Below are 19,015 nucleotides of genomic sequence, written 5' to 3'. Positions count from 1 at the left end.
AATGTCAGCAAACTACTTTACCACGGTGGCAATATCTACAGTTATGTAGCCTAAGTAAAATGTTTGGATATCAGAGTGGTGTACCTCCAAAATGGGTAGTTACAACTCCTGATAAATTTGCAGCAGTAAATAATAATTCTAATAATAATAATAATAATAATAATAATAATAATAATAATAATAATAATACTACAACTAATGATAATAATAATAATAATAATAAATATAATATTAAATATCTTGTCAGTTATTTACCATGGCTTAGATGTCTGTCTTCCAAATGTTAGTGTTAGTCTGTCTATTACAGTTGTTTGCATGTTTAAGCCTTTCTCTTCAGACCTCCACTGAAAATGGGTCATATGCCTTGTTAGACTTTCCCAGTAAACAAAAGCAATACATATATAAATAAATAATTGTAATCATTTGATTTTTGAAAAAGATAGATCACAATGGTCCATTCTATTAATATTCTACATAGATAACAGATAGATCACAATGGTCCATTCTATTAATCATCTACATAGATAACAGATAGATCACAATGGTCCATTCTATTAATCAACCGCATAGATAACAGATAGATCACAATGGTCCATTATATTAATCATCCACATAGATAACAGATAGATCACAGTGGTCCATTCTATTAATCATCCACATAGATAACAACATCTGGTATTCAGTTTCAGTTATGTCATCTCACTGGTCTTCCAACCTTCTTTTTTTACACAGTTTAAAAAGCTTCAATTTTTTGGCAGATCACTCCAGCTCAGTTGTAGAAGACAGCTAAGGGAATGGAGCATGCTTGAAATTTAGCAAAAAGGAGGCTACCAATTTGCACTTACTTTGACCATGTAAAATAATTCTGGCACTAAAAAAATTGAGCTTTCAGATACAAAGTATTTTACTGGAATCCTCAGGACACATTTCCTTGGAGGGGAAATGCTTAAAACAAACCAAGAAGAAACTTTGTAGTGTGGAGGGTGTGATGTTCACTTCCTGAATTATGTTAAGCACCTAGTTCATTAATAAAAATTGAACCATAAAATGTGTGCTACAAAATAATAAAACAGAAATTAGTAGGTAACCACAGTGGAGTTAAAAATAGAATATACTTTATTGAAACACACAAATGATCCTAGTTGAGTAAGAAAGCATCAAAAACATTCCTTATTTATATATAATCAGGTTATTTGGAAGAAGGGAGTAGTTACAGAGGGTGGTTCTATTAAGAGCAATGAAAGTATTAAAATTATTCCTTTAGCCAAGTCCCCCTTCCCCCTTAACACCATAGTGCAATCAGAGACTGTGCTACTTAAAACTGAAACTAAAACACTACAGGCAAATTGCAATGTAAGACCAGCTTATTAACACATAGATATATAGACTAACAAAATAATCCAAACTATGTTAAGAAAATAATTAACTCACAAAATGATTAGCTAACTAACTAACAAAAAAGATCTACCACTAGACAGCTATCAGAATAAATATTAATAAAAATGAACTAAACCACTTTTTTTTAACAAAGATCGTTCCATATCAAAAAAATACTTCATCAGGTTTGTGTGTCAATAACAAATTACAAAATGAATAAACATGTATAAATCTACAAATGAAGACCTAAGTAGGATGAAAACCAAAATTATAATTGCTAAGGTGAAAATACAGTGATAAAGTTTAAAAATAAAGCACTAATGCCATGGAGTCTGTTAAAGTATGACCCCTAACTGGGAAAATACTTAGTCTGAATGTGTAATAGTGCAATCAAGATAAGTGTCCCATCTGAAAACAAATGTACTCTTATATGTGGAGCCATCAGAAATACACCATATGGCCATAAAGCAGCTGAACCATCTGCTTTTTACACTTACTAGTATGTGCACAACAAAGTTATGTTTAATAAATTAATTAATTAAAAAACTGGCATGAAGTTAATCCTATGCGAATGTGCCTAGCATTAACAGGCCCACATGAATGGTTCTAAAGTGAAATGATACAACTAATTGCCTTGTTTGAAAGTGAAATAATGTAACTAGTTATCGTGTTTTGAAACTAAACCTGTAAAACTAAAAGGGCTGATGGAAAAATAATGTGGCTTGTGTATATAATATGTTACATATGTTTTAACTGTTATAACCAATGTTTACCAAAATAGTAAATATAAAATAGAAAACTGAACCTTCAAACCACTTAATTCCAGTCAGAAAATAAGGTAACTTCTGTATAAGACACTTAGCAAACTATTTCCTGAATTGTATGAAGCTAACAAATTAACCGAAAATTACCAAGAATACAATTATTTAGCATATAAAGTAACATTAAATCTTCCTAATAAGTTAGCAAAGAATGTTAGGAATGTTAAAAAACAGCTAAAAATGTGAGAATGTTTAAAAGATAAACTATACTAAAATAAATAAAAGCTAAACATATATATGTGTGTATATATCAGAATGCAGCACTGTGACACTGCCAGCCCAGCTATCTGGAGTTTTGTAAATAATTCTATGTCATTTGTGGATATTGATATGATTTATACAGAACTATATGTTATTTGTATATTAAACTACTCATATAAAAGTGTGTGTTGAACAGGGTTTGTACACTACTGAACTTCAAGGATGTGTCCACAGTGTACCCTACTGGAAAAGAACAGAAATGTATATAAACGATATACCTGTGCAAATGTATGTTTTAATAGCAGAAGCTGTAACATACAGAGTTAACTTGCAAAACTTCAAGAAAATAAGTTGAAATTAAAGTGTTTTACGATTGTGTTATCTCTCAGTTTCAGCTCAGCAGCAGATAGAATGCCTACAGCTAGAAGTGTTTGTATTGTCTTGAAATAGAAATAATTACTAGGTTTCAAATGTAAAAGCATTTTATTGTTTTACGACTTCCAAGTTCTGCAAACATCTGAGAGATATGCATCTTTAACAGAGAGATGTTAGTTTCTGTTAGCATGTGAACTGAAGGCAGGTGACAAAGAGTGATGTCATGCAAGCTGACCCAGCAGTAATGTTTGATAGTAATTTAAGAACTTTTTCAGTGAGATATTGTCTGCATTTTGTATTTTGTCTTTGGCCAAGAAACATCCATCATCAGCACTTCTGCCTGTGTGCTGTCTGTAAGGAAGACTTAATGCATAGTATCTCTCTTAGATATAGATAGGAATATAGTAAAGATTAGTTTAGATGTTTTTTGTATTTATTTGAGACTGTCCCACAATGTTGTTTAAAAATATTTCCTGTGATTCTAAACACTGCATTACTGTGTTGATTGAGTATTGTCTTAGCCTTTTATTATTTGTTATTAAATATATTTAAACCTATCTTTGTGGCTGATATTTGTGAGACATATTTAAGCTCTTAAAGTACCTGCATATGTATTTGGTGACACTATACAGGCCACTCCTAAATAGCCTTGCAAGTCTTGGTCACACTTACCATTTAGATAATAGTAACATTACACAGTAGGATTGGTCACCCTTTGGGTAGGGCCTTAAAGTAGCTAATAAGGAGTTCTGGTGGCACTGATAACTACCTTATGGTCTGGGCAGAAAGGGGCATAGCTAGTAAACCTGTGCCAGCCTTCCCCAGGTGTGTGTTTGTGTATAAATCAAATCTCAAAGTGAGTGTGTGTGGCAGCTACTTGGGCAGGGACAAGAAGCACTGGTTGGACAGAGAAAGTGTTGAGAGGACTTGGCTTGGAACCCTGGCTAAGGCCTCAACTCTATAGCTGTGCCAGTGGGGAGTCTTATTGGGGATCTGGAGAAAGAGGGAGATACCAGCCCCAGACTGACTGTGATCTCTGTGTGCTTTTAGGGGAACTTGTACTTTACTGTGCATGTACTTGTCATCCTCCCATTGTGTATGTCCCTCACTGTTGCCAGTGGTGAGGACTGAGGCTCTTTGATTACTGGGCCAGTGCAGGGGCATCACAAGCACCAATGTCAGTTATTTTCTTTGCAAAATATTTACAGTGTTTGCCATTTGTTTTTAACAATTTAACCAGTGATGTCATCATTAATCAGTCCCATATCAGACTTTTAATAGACTTTTAAACAGTGGGGCAGTTTTCTGAATTCTACTATGCTTTTTATGGAGCAATAACAATTCAACCCTGGTTATCTAAAAGAGTCCAGTTTCAGCTGCCACAGTAGTTCATGTTTTCTAAAAGATTAACAATGTCTCCTTCCAGTTCTTAAAGGTCCATACGGTCAATAATTTGAAATTTAAAGCCAGTGTGTCTTTTGTGAAGCTGCAGGTCTGAACCAGTGCATTATTCTTGCACTTAGCTCTAATTTCGGAAAGATGGCCAGTTAAAACAAGTTCAAAAAATAGTCACAGCCAGCATTTTCCATAACTGCAAGCTCTTATCTGCAGACTTATTTGTGGATTTTTATTGTTATAACAATCATTTTTTCTACAGGCTTAGGATCTGTTTCTGTTTATGAATGTTTTAATGCCTTTTGCTGTATTTTTCTACCTCCAAGGGACAAAATAGGAAGATATATGGAACGCTATAGTTGCACTGACTTATTTTGTCACTCCATTGTTGTGAATAATCCTAAAAAAAATAATAACCTCACATATAAGAATCGGGTATCTGCTGCAGTTAAGTCATCTTGATACCATATTGTGAATGCAGCACAAATCAAGAAAATTCTTCATATCCAAAATCTAGCAGTAGTTATGCAAGGAAAATTTTCATCTCACTTGGACTGCTGCAACTCTCTCTCTACTTTGGGTTTCCCTTGATAGAACCTGGTCCCCTGCAATTTATGAAAAATTCTTCAGCCTAGTTACTTAATAGTATATGTAATTACTACTGTATTGCATCAGTCTTGTGAAGTTTACACTGTCTTTCTGTGAGATCACAAGTCACCTACAGGGCTCTGGCATGGCTTGTCTTACCCTACATGAACTGGGTACCCTGATGTTAGAGTTGTCAATGTCTTATCCAGTTTGCCCCTCCTCTCTGACACACTGGGGCTACTAGTAGCTGCAAGTGTTTATTTTGAGTCCTTTTGGAATTGCTCATTTTCTTATCAGTCCCTGGATCTTTGCAACCTAATACTACAGTCCTTTTAGGTATGTCCAGCACTGTAGAGATTAAGGGGTCCTACAAGACTTCTTGCTTGCTTGTTTTTTAACATTTTAATTTATTTCTTAGTACATCACCTTCTTGTTGCCCATTGGTAGTTTTACTCTGTATTATCTGTTATATGTATTCTGTTTTCTGTAAGTGGTCAAAACAAACATCATATCACTGTAGACCAATGCCATCATATCAAAACCACATAAAATTAAACCAAATAAGATAAAAAAGTAAATCACTTTCCTTTTCCAAGCTTATAAGAAAAACTATTCACCTCATTCAGACCAAATTTGTCTGAATAGTTGTGTGTTAAATAAAGGGTTTTCTAAGTTAAGATGTAATGCTAGGATAAGGTGCAACATTATGTTTAAAGTTAGTATACATTACAGAGGTGACGTCCCCCACAAAACCTTCACAATATCTGTTAACTCTAATGATAATCCTACACCTTACCCAGTGCTTTTTTTGTAAACAGACAGATGGTGGTACTCATATATTGCATTTGGGTCAACCCCCTCCCTCAGCCCCCCCCCCCCCTCCATGCAGCCATTCCAGTGTTCCATTATTTGGCTACTTCTACCCAGTTGCCATAAACACTGTTCAAAACTCTCGGTGTGCATAATGCTTTCTGCTTTACTTTTACAACGATTATAGATATTTGGATTTAATTTAAAACTTTTATTTCAAATTGTCCAGCACAAACACTGATAGACATTTGCTAAACAAAGCAATACAGTCTCACAATGAAAACAGACTTGGCATTAAAACTTCTGTGACTTGAAACTCACATTCATTGAAACAGTATTGAAACTCACATTCAAAGAAAATGCATCTGCCCAGTGGCAGACTGAGTTTACCTTTGGGCTGTTTTCAAATCATAGACACCTTGCACACATTTTAGGACCATGCAAAATTTCTTTGATTCACCTTCCTGATTGTATTAAATTATAATATATAATAATTAAATTATATCCCTTGTATAATACACCACTTGTTAGAGCGTGTTTTAAATGTATAGCCAGTAAGCAAAGAAACAAAACATATGAACCAATAATGACAAAGCTGCCCAATTCAGAACATTTCAACCATAAAAGGCGACTCACACTTCTGTCATTGCAACCCACCATTATCAGTCAATATGCACAGTCTCTGCAGAAGTAAAAGTCATTTGAATAATTCCACATTAAAGACATCTGACTGAACTAATATAAACATTGCTGCTAGTAAAACACTTTAAGTATTTAATCTACAAATTCACTGCCTGCTGCCATTGAAGAATAAATTGCCTATGTTACATTAAAAATGATAAGCTGGTAATATTGCAATAAGGAATTGATGGCAAACTAAAACAAGTTCATGGTTACTAGGCATCTTATCCAAAGGAGGACATACTCAGGACTTCAGCACCCCACCCTCTTAAAATCCAGCACAGTATCAGCAATTCATCTAAAAGCAGTGGAAATAAAACCCACAGCCTTCTGCATTAAAACAAAAGGATGCTACCTGCGGTGCTACTAACACTGCTTTAAATCTCTAAATACAAAACAGTGATACCATTTGCTAAGCAAAACAGTTGCATATTTTGGGTAGAAGATTCAGGCTCTTGTTTCCTGTAGCTAAGGTACAGGGTTTGAGTCTAAGCAAATTACTAACCACCTGCTAACCCTAACTGTCTCACACACACCTCAACCTTTTAATGCAAGAAATCTGGACAAAGTCTAAAATAGGAACAGATTATAAATATTTCTCTCATGAACTTAGAAAATTGGTAGAATAACAGGATTTGTGTCAGTATGCATTTTTCTAAAGGATATGAAGGTAAAATCTCAAATATCTGTCATTATTTTGCAACTTCAATCTTTTTATGAAGTAAAAACAAAAATATGGGGCAAGAATCTGGACATTCTGCAAATACCTGGGCAGCTGAGGGGTATGCTACCTATCTCTTACACACACACACACACACACACACACACACACCATACCTCTCAACCTCTTAGCACAAGAAGTCCAGGCAAAGCCTGTCATAATGGGGGGACAAAGGCCCAAAACTAGGGACACATTTTAAATATTGCTTTTATAAATTCAGAAAGTTGCTAGAATAACAGGATTTGTGTTAGAATTAATTTTCTAAAATATATGAAATCTGAAACTAAACTCAAATGCATGCCATTAGTTAGTAACTTCAATCCTTAGATCATCCTGGTGATTTTTTCAAAAAAAGACAATTTTTACGAGGAACAGAACAAAAATATAAGACAAAAATCTGGACATTCTGTGAAAATCTGTACAGTTGAGAGGTATTACACACACATACACACCACCTCCCTCTTAGATCCTCTCCCATACCTCTCAACCTTTTAGAGCAAGAAATCTGGACAAAGACACACATAATGGGGGGGGGGGCAAATGTCCAGAAATAGGGATACCTTTTAAATATTGCTCTTACAAACTTAGAAAGTTGATAGAACAACAAGTTTTGCATTAGCATTAGTATGAACTTTCTGAAGGATATGAAGTCGAAAGCTGAAATGTCTGCCATTATTTGTTGTCTTAATCCTCAATGATTTGCCAGGGATTGCCAGAAAAATAAAATTCTATTAGAAACAGACCATTGATGTGAGACTAAAATCTTGACATTCTATAAAAATCTGGACAGTTCACTCACACACACACACAAACACACTCACAGACCTACCTACTTCTTATACGCAAACACACACACAGACCTACCTACTTCTTATACATAGAAAAACACACACACACTCACCTACCTATTTCTTACACACACACACACACACACACACACACACACACACACACACACACACACACACACACACACACACACACTCGCATGCACGCACACGCACACACACTCCTCTTAAAAACTTAAACACACACGCACACCTACCACTCACTTGTCCGGTTGCGGTCCACAGTCCAAACGTCTTCAGGAATTCAAATTCTGCACACGCGGACCAGGAAGATGTAAACGATCAGTCGCACATTTTTTAAGGGTGTTCTTTAAGAACGCCCTTTGTGTTGGGTCGCACAGACACAGAAGACCTTCTGCGTCCTAATGCAAAGGGCATTCTTAAAGAAGAACACCATTAAAAATGAAAGTTTTTTTTTTTTTTTTTTTAAAAGAAACAGGGCAGCAGAGGTGCTGGTATGCTGTACCAGCATGTACCAGCCCAAAAAAAGCCCTGACCTTACCTTACAAAAGTTCTTTCTGTAACATTACCACTACAAAAGACATTTAGAAAAACATTACCTAAATCAAAATGCACACAAAAGCTCACACATACACAAAATAACACAAAATCTATTACCTTTCCTAACCCTTACTCTGACCTTAACCCACAACCCAAACCAACAAACAGTCACACATGCAATCCTAGCTCTACTGCTGAAACTTTCAGTATATCCAAAAGTTTCAACATTAGCAACAGAAAGCCCACCTAACTATGATAATCTACCTTACTCTGGTCAACAGTTGCAACATTCGACTAACAGTGCAGTCAAAAAATAATGCATTCAATAGCTTTTCTAGGCAAAGAATGCTTTCATAAAAAACATATTTGACAACCTATGGAGGTCCCTTTTTCACATAGATATCATTGCATTGTGTTTAGTTCATAACCACATAAATAAATCTGAATTTTAGTCTGAATAATAACACAATTATATGCATTGGAAAACTAGCTTCATTTTCTACAGAGCTTACGTACATTCTTGTCTTCCATTTTCAACATGAAAATCACTCAGTTCTATATCATGCAGGAATAGTGATAATGCTATGTAAATATTATAACCCCAATAGTAAATGTCCTAAGCAACTCAACAACATACAGATAGTTCTCTGCTCCTTTAGATATGCTGAATTTCTTTGCCATCAGAATCATCAGTGTGCCTTCTTCTACCTCTTCAGAATACTAGTTGCATCACGGCTGAGGACTGGCACAAAGAACAAATCATCTTAGCCTTCCTGCTTCTGTGTGAGAAGCATATATTATAGACTTGGGTCATTGTGTGCCTCTGCTTTCTTGTACAGAAACCCCTTTTATCCACAGGTCTATGATTCAGACCAGTCACAAATATTTATCAGGTATATAAAATATCTTCTGCACCCTGTATGAGATGTTATCTAAAAAATGCTGACTGGTTTAGAAGCTCCTCTTTGTACACACACACACACACACACACACACACACACACACACACACACACACACACACACACACACACACACACACACATACACACATGCTCTCTCTCTCTCTTACACACAGGCACACACACAAACGCATGCAAAAGCTTGAATGAAAACACAGGGGCGCATAACAGTTAATGCAAATATGAATACACATCTGTTCCTTAAACCACTGTTTTTTTCTTTCATTCACTCTCTCTCTCTTTGCTTAATATTTTCTGGCCTATAGCAGTCTGACAGCAGCAGTGCAATTTGAATAAATACTTCTGCATCAAAATAGATAAAATATACTGGTAGAATGTTCTTACATTAAACCAAACACTTTTTGAACTTCTTTAACAGTTTTATTTATTTGAATTTTGTTAACCTGTTAGACACTGTAATACCCAAATACTTTTTCCATAGGTAATCTAGGAGTACTGAAGGCTGGGTCAGTTTTTATTCAGAATCTTTCAGTATCCATGTGCAAATGATATAACTGAGAGTGATTGCTGGCAAATTAAGTGTATCTCAGGCCCTAGATGGTTTTCAAACCATGGGCCCATCCATGTACTTTTTTTTTTGAACCGCACGTAAATGAAGATATTCTTTGGATTCATATTCCTGATTGTTTTAAATGTATATTTGCCTACCAAATTGTTTTCAGTTATATCTATTGCTTAATAAAGCAAAACTGCTGTCTGTTGTTTTACATTTAAGTGGTGGAACATTTTTGTGGCAAGAAGTAAAACAAACTTTTACTGATGACAAAATGAGCCCATTTCAGAACATTTCAACCGTAACAAGACCATTCAAACAGTTGTCGTAACAATCTGCTGATATCCATACCCATCAATTACAGCCACTTGAGTATGCACACCTCAAATGTCAGATTGTGATAAAAATAGTCACAGTAAAGTATTCCAATTTACTTTACATAGATGTGCACTCCAGTCCTGCAAATGTAGTCTAATGATTGTTTAACTTGATCAAGACAGCAAGGCAGTCATTCTCATTCATGGACAGCCACTGTACCCATCAATTATAGCCCCATTGTTGACTTTGTATATCTTAGATGTCTGATTGTGATAAAAAAAATAAATAAATAATATTTATGGGCATGGTAATGTATTTCAGGTTTGTTTCACATAAACACGTTAGCTGCATTAAAGTATTCCAATCTACATCAAACAAGATCACACTAACCCTACAAAATCAGACTGCTTAAACTGATTAAGTGACTAGAGGATAGGTTACTTTCATCCACAGACAACCCTGGCTTCACCCACCAGTTGTATCTGCTTCACTGTGTGCACCTCATGTGATTGTGATAAAAAATAGTATGTCTCAACTTTTTAGTGCAGCAATTAGAGACAAAGTCAAACAATGGTGAAATATGAAGACTCAGAATCAGGAACAGATTTTTAAATATTGCTCTTAAATATGTAAAAAAGTTTTTAGAATAAAAGCTTTTGCATAAGCGTGTGTTTTCTGAAGGACATGAAGTCTGAAACTCAAATGTCTGCCATTATTTAGTGACTACAATCCTCAATTATTTTTCAGAAAACCACAAATTTTCTGAGGATCATATCAAAAACATAATAGCAAATCAAAATCCTTCAGTGAAATGAGGAACAGTTTCAATTTCATTTCACTAAAACAGTAACCAGAGAGAGAAGTATTCCTATTTATTTCACATAAATGCAACATAGTTGAAACTATTCTAATGAAGTTTTGGTACATTAAAATGAAAGTGCTTAAAAGTTTAAAATTTTTCTCATGTTTATATTCAGTTTTATATGTACTTTTTGTGGCTTGTCTGTGAGCCTTTTGGTCAGAATCTCTGTGAACTGGTGTGTTATTAACAATTTTATCAGTTTGTGTCTTCTTGGCTTTTAGTTAAAGTGAATTTGTGTTTACTAAGTCTAGGAACCTTTGGGCAGTTGTCCCAGTTTACTGAAGGGTAGTTTAAGACAACCAAAAAAAGGGAGTTTGTGCTAAAAGTGAGATCATTTAGAATTTTACATTGTCATCAGAGGACAAAGAAGGCATTCGGGAACAACCAATTAGTTGATAAGTAATCCTGCCTAGAGTGATTGATAGTTTAATGTGTTCAAATGCCCATGTACACATCTCAGATATCTGACTCTAGTAAAAAATATAACAAAATAAGACTGAGCTATAATGTAATTCAGCTCTGTTTCACAAAAACACAAAGTTGCCCACCAGCCACAGCAAAGTACTCCCATCTCCTTCCTGTCCACTGACTGACTATAGTTGGTTGCTTGTTGGGATTTTAAAAATACTTACCTCATGCCACTGCATACTTCTGCTGTTCTTTCAAATCACATGTCTACAACCTTCCATTATACTATTTAATACTTACAAGCTTTCTCACGCGGTGGTGCACCGGTTAGCATTGTCGCCTCACAGCAAGAGGTTCTCCAGTTCGATTCTCGGCTGAAGCACCTTCTGTGTGGAGTCTACATGTCCTCCCCACAGTCGAGTGATGTTTAAAGACATGCAGGTAGGTGCATGCATGAATGGGTGTACCTTCGTTGAAGGTTGGGCGTCAGGCTGGCACCTCAGCACTGAAAAAAATCTACTGCCAATCATAAGCAGACCGGCATTCCGCTGTGGTGACCCCTAACCAGGAAAAGCCGAAAGACATTACTTTTACTTACAAGCATTCTCCTCATTGCTGTCCCATTTAATTATGGGAAGGAAAGGAGCAAAAAGTTGGTGCTACTTTAGATAGGGTCACCAGAGGACATTTTTTAAAACTTGCTTTAAACAACTAAATAAGTAAATAATGAACCTATACCTGAACAAAGTCAGTTGTCTGTGATGTGAGTCTGCAAAAGGTAGGCACCACAAGTATATATAGGTAAATCCTTGGTGTGCTTTTACATTTTTTATTTAAACTAAAAAGAAATCCATTGTTTGATAGTGACTGTTATATTCAACACATTAGCTAACTAAAATGAGTCAGCAGTGCTGAATATAACAAAACTTTTCAAAAATAAAATCATTTCATGCACCTGTCCAATTATAATCCACTAGTGACAGTGACATCTGCATTTTCACAGCCTAGCATCTTAACCACTATGTTACAGCAAACAGATTAATGAAATGTAACATTAGTACTGACTATACATATGAAGCAGAAAATGTCTGAAAACATGGCACTGATATTAGAGCAATATGCTGCACATTTTTTTTCATGAATTCAATAGATCAAGAGCTGAGGCTTTTTTTAAAAAAAATTTGCATTTGTACACTTCAACGGTGCAACTTTTGAAACAGACTAAAGCTCCCAGATCTCCTTAGACATACATATGCGTGCAGTGCACATACTGAGTTAGCAAAAACTAATTAAGGATACAATACAAATATACATTTGAAATCTGTTATTTTAAACATCTGGATAAAGTATTTTACATCAGTGAGTGAGCCTCTGTAAACAATATCCATAGAGCTATTAAATAATTGAAGGCGGGATGCTGCTCTGAATGCCTCATTGATGACCTGACATTGATGTCCACTGGCCTAACAGCATTTTCCTTGAAGCATCATGCCACTGAAACATGCACTACAGCTATCAGGTTTGGTGAGCTAGCATTTTATTTCTTCATAAACCTTTCCAAACTATTATTAACTTCCCTTCAGAATTCTAGGTCATATATTACTTCATTCTCAGCAGCTTCTTTTCATTTCTATTTTTAACATAAAAAGTACATTTGTCTTTGATCCTTTATCTGTAGCAGCAAAATGTCATATTTTGTCTTGCCTGTTTGCTTCCCTACTTTCTTCGCTTATGTTTTATATTCTTTACCATGTACATTTGCTCTGTTGTATTTTACTGTCTGCTGCTACCTGTAAACCCTTCTTCAGGGTAATATGAAAAAATAGGCAAACCCCGGCAGGGTCCCAGTGTTTCAGCTCAGCTGTTTCACCAAGCTTCTAATTTTTTCCAATTCCTTATTTCTATTTCTCTTACTGAGAAAAGCATGTTATTGTCAGTTAGCCCCCAATATATTGCTAATGGATAGGTATGAATTCTTTCTGAGTATATGTCAGAACCACATTTACTGACATCACATTCTTGAAAGAACGTTTGGTGAAAGTAAAAAAAAATGATGGAACTCCATTCACAAGTTTTTATACATTGCAACTCACTTAATGTAATAACGTAACAAATAAAGGGTATCGTGGGGCTTATTCCTGTTCATACCTATGTACTATAAATTCCATCTCCTAGATAAACTGTAGCTAGTACAAGTTAGGGGAAAGATATTAATTTATTTGCACTTTTGAATATGACTGCTTTTGAAAAATTCTCGTAGTAGCAAATAATTGTTACCAAATCCACCGATTGCCCTGAAAACTGTGGTCTTTTCACAACTGGCATTCGGTTACCTGCTCACAATCGTCACACTTCACAAGACAATATCAGAGAAGTAAAAGAATAACAATAGTTCTCATCTGGGACTTGAACCCAAGATTTCCAGCATACTGTACTGTCATGAATTGCACTGGACCAAAAAGTGCCTCAGGACAAATACGTGTTACATTTTTCCCTTAAGAGACTTATCCCACATCTAAAAGACAGCATGATAATTAAAATCAAAATTACATACAAACACAGTTTCACCTTATTTTTTAACCTTTGTTTCTATTCTCTTTACTAGTCTGACATTCATTCTCTCTCAACTTATTTCACTGCCCTTAAATGGCTTACTTCTTAAATCTCTTGAAAAATTGCATATGGTATAATTTCTGCCAAGTTTTGTTAAAAGCCTTTACTAACATTTTCCATACATTTTTTTCATGGTTAACAGGTCAGAACCACCCAGTCAGTCACAACCTAACTGTTTTGTCTTATAGCAAGAAGAGCATGTCCGAGTTCACAAAAATGTTTAGACAACAACTGCAATAATCAGTGGAGGAACTATGAATGCTACTTACCTAGACCTAAGCAAGTAACTTCACACACTGTTATCTAAAACAAACAATTATCCAGGGAGGTGGCTAGCATTAACTGGTTGAATTACAAGGTGGAATCTGGCCCACAGTAAATGGAGTCTACATTGAAGAATGCTAGTATTACCGATAGGGCAACATAGGCTTAAATAGTGGGATTAGCCTAGTTGCTTCATTTACATGTGAGACTACTCACAGTATAGAACAAAAATATGTCTCTTTATGATCAACAAAAATATGCACCAGGGCTGACACTTAAGCTTGGAAGGAATGCAGTAGACAGAAAAACGCACAATGATGTTTATTCAGAAGTGTGGCAGGTCAGATGTCCTACAGAATAGAATGCATCTTAAAAAAGAATGGGCAAACACTTGGTATGAAGAACAGCAATGGAGAAGCACCTGAAATTAATCATTTATGATTTCCATAAAGTATGCAGACAGTTCAAATAGAGAAGGTTGGAGGTAATGTGACAGTTAAAAGAAAACACTAACAGTATAAAGATGTTGTTAAGCCTTTGTATAGAGAAATGGTGGGAACACATTTATCTTAAAGCATACAGTTCTGTACCACTACTGCTCTAAGAACACAGAAAGGAGAAAAGCTAAAATTGTGCAGGATGCCCCCCCAGACTCCAAATAGATGTGTAGGACTGAAAAACAGAGGCAGGCAAATGGGAACAATTCAAGAACTTCAGTGAATCTGTAGGTTCATAGGTGTTCACTAGGCTAACAACTTCAAGGGCCTTTTTAAGCCTAACCATGCATCCCAAATCTCTGACAAGTTCTGATACCCTTGATAAGTGTAAGCAGGGGCCTGGGAGATTAACCATTTACAGGTTACCTGTGTCCATTAGAGACATAGGTGCCAAACCAGGGATGAATTTCTGGTCTGTCATCCTATTGTCCAAGTTGCACTTGAATTGGGTTAGGGAGGAAATCTTCTTCACATGGTGGTGAGCCTGTTCCATAGATGGGGTAGTCTCTGGAATGCATACCTATCTCTCCAGCAGGTCCTATTTATATCACAGACAATGTTTAAGTCTTTAGAATGGGTAATTCTGGTGCTGTTTATTTTGTGGATATGCAGGAGGTCCATCAGAGAGGGGTCTGAAAATGCCCTGTATGCCAGGCATAGATCTCCCCTCAAAAGCCAGTAGGAGACAGAATACAGGGATAGGGCCTTGAGGCGGTCTGCATAGGACATATTATTTAAGCCCTGTATTCTTTTAGTGAGGAACCTCAGTGGACGTTTCATTTGTTGGATATGCCTGGTTAGGTACATAACAAAGGGGGCATTGTACTCAATGATAGATCTGATGAATGCCAAATACAGTGGAACACTGACTTCCTTGAATTTAGATATCATACCTTTGTTTATAAGCTGTGCAACATAGAATTATTTCCTCACTACTGTAGACACATGATGATCAAAGGCTAGATTACAATATATATGACTACTCGGTCAACATTGAGGGGTGTGTTGTCAATATGATAGTTACAAGCAATAGATGACTTCCCAAAGGATACTATTATGCATTTCTTAACATTTAGTTTAGTCCGTGGCTCTGACACCAGTTGTTTGTCTGTGTCAGCTCCTCCTGAAGAACATTTATGTCAGTGTGAGATTCAATGACAGCTCCTAATTTGCAATCATCTGCAAATTTAGTCAGCCAGATACCACTGACATTGGGCTTGACTTCTGAAAAGTAAATGCCAAAAAGGAGTGGTCTAAGAACTGGTCTCTGAGGGACTCCACTCATGACTGGCCTTTTTGTAAAGGTCGACTCCCAATTCTAACTTCCTGGGTCCTGTCTGTGAGCCAGTTGGCTATCTACCGGGTGACATACAGGTTTGTACCTAACCTCCTGAGTCTGTCAACAATGCCCGAGTGGGGTATTGTGTCAAATGCCTTGGCCAGGTCAAGGTAGGCAGTGTGAATAATTTTGCCCTCATCCATTGCTTTGGTGACCTTCTCAAAGAAGTCTTCCAGGTTGAGTAGGCAAACTGGGTTGGGTCCAGTGTCTGGAGGTTTAATACATCTCTGTTATCATCTCCATGATAATTCCATGGCTTTAAATATAAGATTAGTAAGACTTATGGGTCTGTAGTTTCCAGGGTCTGTAGCTGGCCCACCTTTGTCCAGAGGGATGACTGTTGCCTTTCTCAATTCATGAGGCATGAAGCCTGATCAGAGGCTACAGTTAAATAGTAATTCCAGAGGCCCTGATAGATCATGTTTAATGCTGTTCAGGAGGCATCCTGGGATATTGTCTGGACCCATTGAGGCAGTGTTATTGGTCTTAAAGAGAGCATTAAGTACCTGTTCACTAGTGATAGTAGGGGGAGTTATATTTGATGCTATTTCCTGAGGGAAGGTTGAGGGGGAGAGAGGAGTAAATCTGGAGCAGAATTTATCAGCCAGGAGGTTTGCTATATCTTCTGGCTCAGTATAGGTGGCTCCATTTACAATGAGCTCTGCATACAATGGTGTACTGCCTTTGAGATTGCAAACATAGCTAAAAAATGCTTTGTGTTTGCCCTTGGCCTGGGAGGCCAAACTTACCTCAAATTTGGCTTGGGTAGACTTTATTTCTTCTCTGAGTTTTTTGTTTAGTTTGATGAGAGTGCTTTTATCCTGCTGGGTGCTGCACCTCTAATTTTTGCCATGATTGTTGTCCTCCTGTTATACAGCCTATTGATTTTGTGATTCCACCAGGGTGGCTTGTTTTTTGAGTTAGTTCTGTACTTCTTCCTGGTAGGTACAGCTGCCTCTATGCCCCTATTAACATGCTTGTACAGGGTTTCTGTGAACAGTTCTGCATAGACAGCAGTGTTCTCAGGGTTTATGGGGGCTTGAAATTTTTCCAGGTTCTCACTTAATAGCAGGAGGTTAGCTTTAGAATAGTTCCTGAATATTCCAGGTTTAGCTGGGGGTCCATGTTTTATTTTTACTTCAAAGGAGACCATTTTCCGGTCTGACCTTACCAGGGAAGGCATTACAATAGGGGGTGTGCAGCAGTCTCCCATATTAGTGAGGACCATATCCAGTATGGTTGCACGCCTGGTTGGTGTACCGACTATCTGGTGCAAGGAGTTTGTGTTTACAAAATCCAGGAATCTCCTGTGCATGTACGTTTGGTGTCATATAAGAGTCCCAGTTAATAGTGCGGTAATTAAAGATACCCATGAATATGATATTGGGTTGGATGGTTAGTGTTTCTAATAAGTTTAAATACATGGTATGGGTTTCCTGGGTCATAGAAGGGGACCTATAGCTTACAGGGAAATGGTATTGGATTTTACCGCTGGTGATTTGAACATGGAGCAGCTCAAGTGCATTGTCCTGTTTGACCAGCCTTGAAGTATATTTATTTTTGATGTAAATAGAGAGACCTCCACCTTTTTTCCCTGCCTGTGAAGTAGCTGGCCTAAATGTGTGAAAGGCATTATAACCTTGCACTGTTAATGTGTTCTCCATGGCTTTAAACCATGTCTCAGTGACCGCACAGACTGGTATTTTCTATGGTAAAGAGAGCTTCTAGGGAGGGGAGTTTTTTGTTTAGAATCCTAGCATTGAGCAGTAATAACTTTACATTTTCTTGGTTTCGATTTGCTATGTCCGAAGTACTTTTAGTTTGGCATTCCCTAAAAAAGGCACTATGGGCAAAACAGTGTCATCTGTTGACCATCTCCTTCCATGCTGACAGATATTGCACCCCCTTAGAATGACACTAGAAACTAAGCCAATTATTAAAGTCAGTCATCTTTTGTTCATATTGTGGCATCATCCTTGGAGAAGGTAAAATGTTGCTCAATGCTAGGCTCATACCAGCCTAAGACACATATTCCGTGAGCTCCATTATATCTCTATTCATATAGTCTAGGGAGGTATGTCTCAGGTCATTTACTACCACATGGGCTATGACTGAGTCATATTGGTAATTGTGGTCCAATGACCTGAGTGTATGTCTAATGTGGTGGATCCTAGCTCTTGATAAGCAACAGACTGTAACGTTCTGCTTACTCAGCCTGGTGAGACGGACATCAGTGTGTCTCATGATGGAGTCTCCAATGACTAGAATGTTGGATTGTGTGGTGACTTGCCTTATGGGCTTAGAGGTAGAGGCTCCATGAGATGTAGCTCTATATGTTGATGTGGGTGTTGTTTTGAAAGAGCACATTTGGGGCTGCTGAGGGTATTTGTTATATGTACTTCATCTAGGAGGTCTTTGTGGTTTAGGAAGGTTACATGTAAGTGCCTCAGCATATGTGGGTGTATATGTCTGCTTTGAATTTTGCATGATGGGTGCAGCGTGTGTAGTACGGACAACCTTATTGACATTAGGAGTACTTTTATGGGAGACTTTGCCTCCAGTGACATTGTGTAAATATATTTCTTACATACCATATCAGTTTGTTTGAGAATTAACTGGTTGTCAGTAAACATGTGGCAATTTCTGCATTGCATCAGGATGTCCATATCACCAAGCCAGTAATGGAGACAGTAGGAATGTCCATACCCATGGCAAGAGACCCTTTTTATTGATTAGACAGTTGGAGTGAGAATATCAGTCACTGTCAGGAGTATCCAGTTTGCAACTATAGGACAGTGCTTGTCACTGCAAACTAGTTGTCCTGTGTGCAACTAGGTATTGGCGAAATTTCAGTTGTGCTTTTACAGGAAAAATGTCACTCAAGGTGTCTGAGTCTGTACAAAGCACTGGCAGTCTACTGG

This window comes from Protopterus annectens, chromosome 4.part0 (genome assembly GCF_019279795.1).
Source record: "Protopterus annectens isolate FY-2018-M chromosome 4.part0, PAN1.0, whole genome shotgun sequence".
Taxonomy (NCBI): Eukaryota; Metazoa; Chordata; order Ceratodontiformes; family Protopteridae; genus Protopterus; species Protopterus annectens.
Note: the sequence above shows the minus strand (reverse complement) of the source record.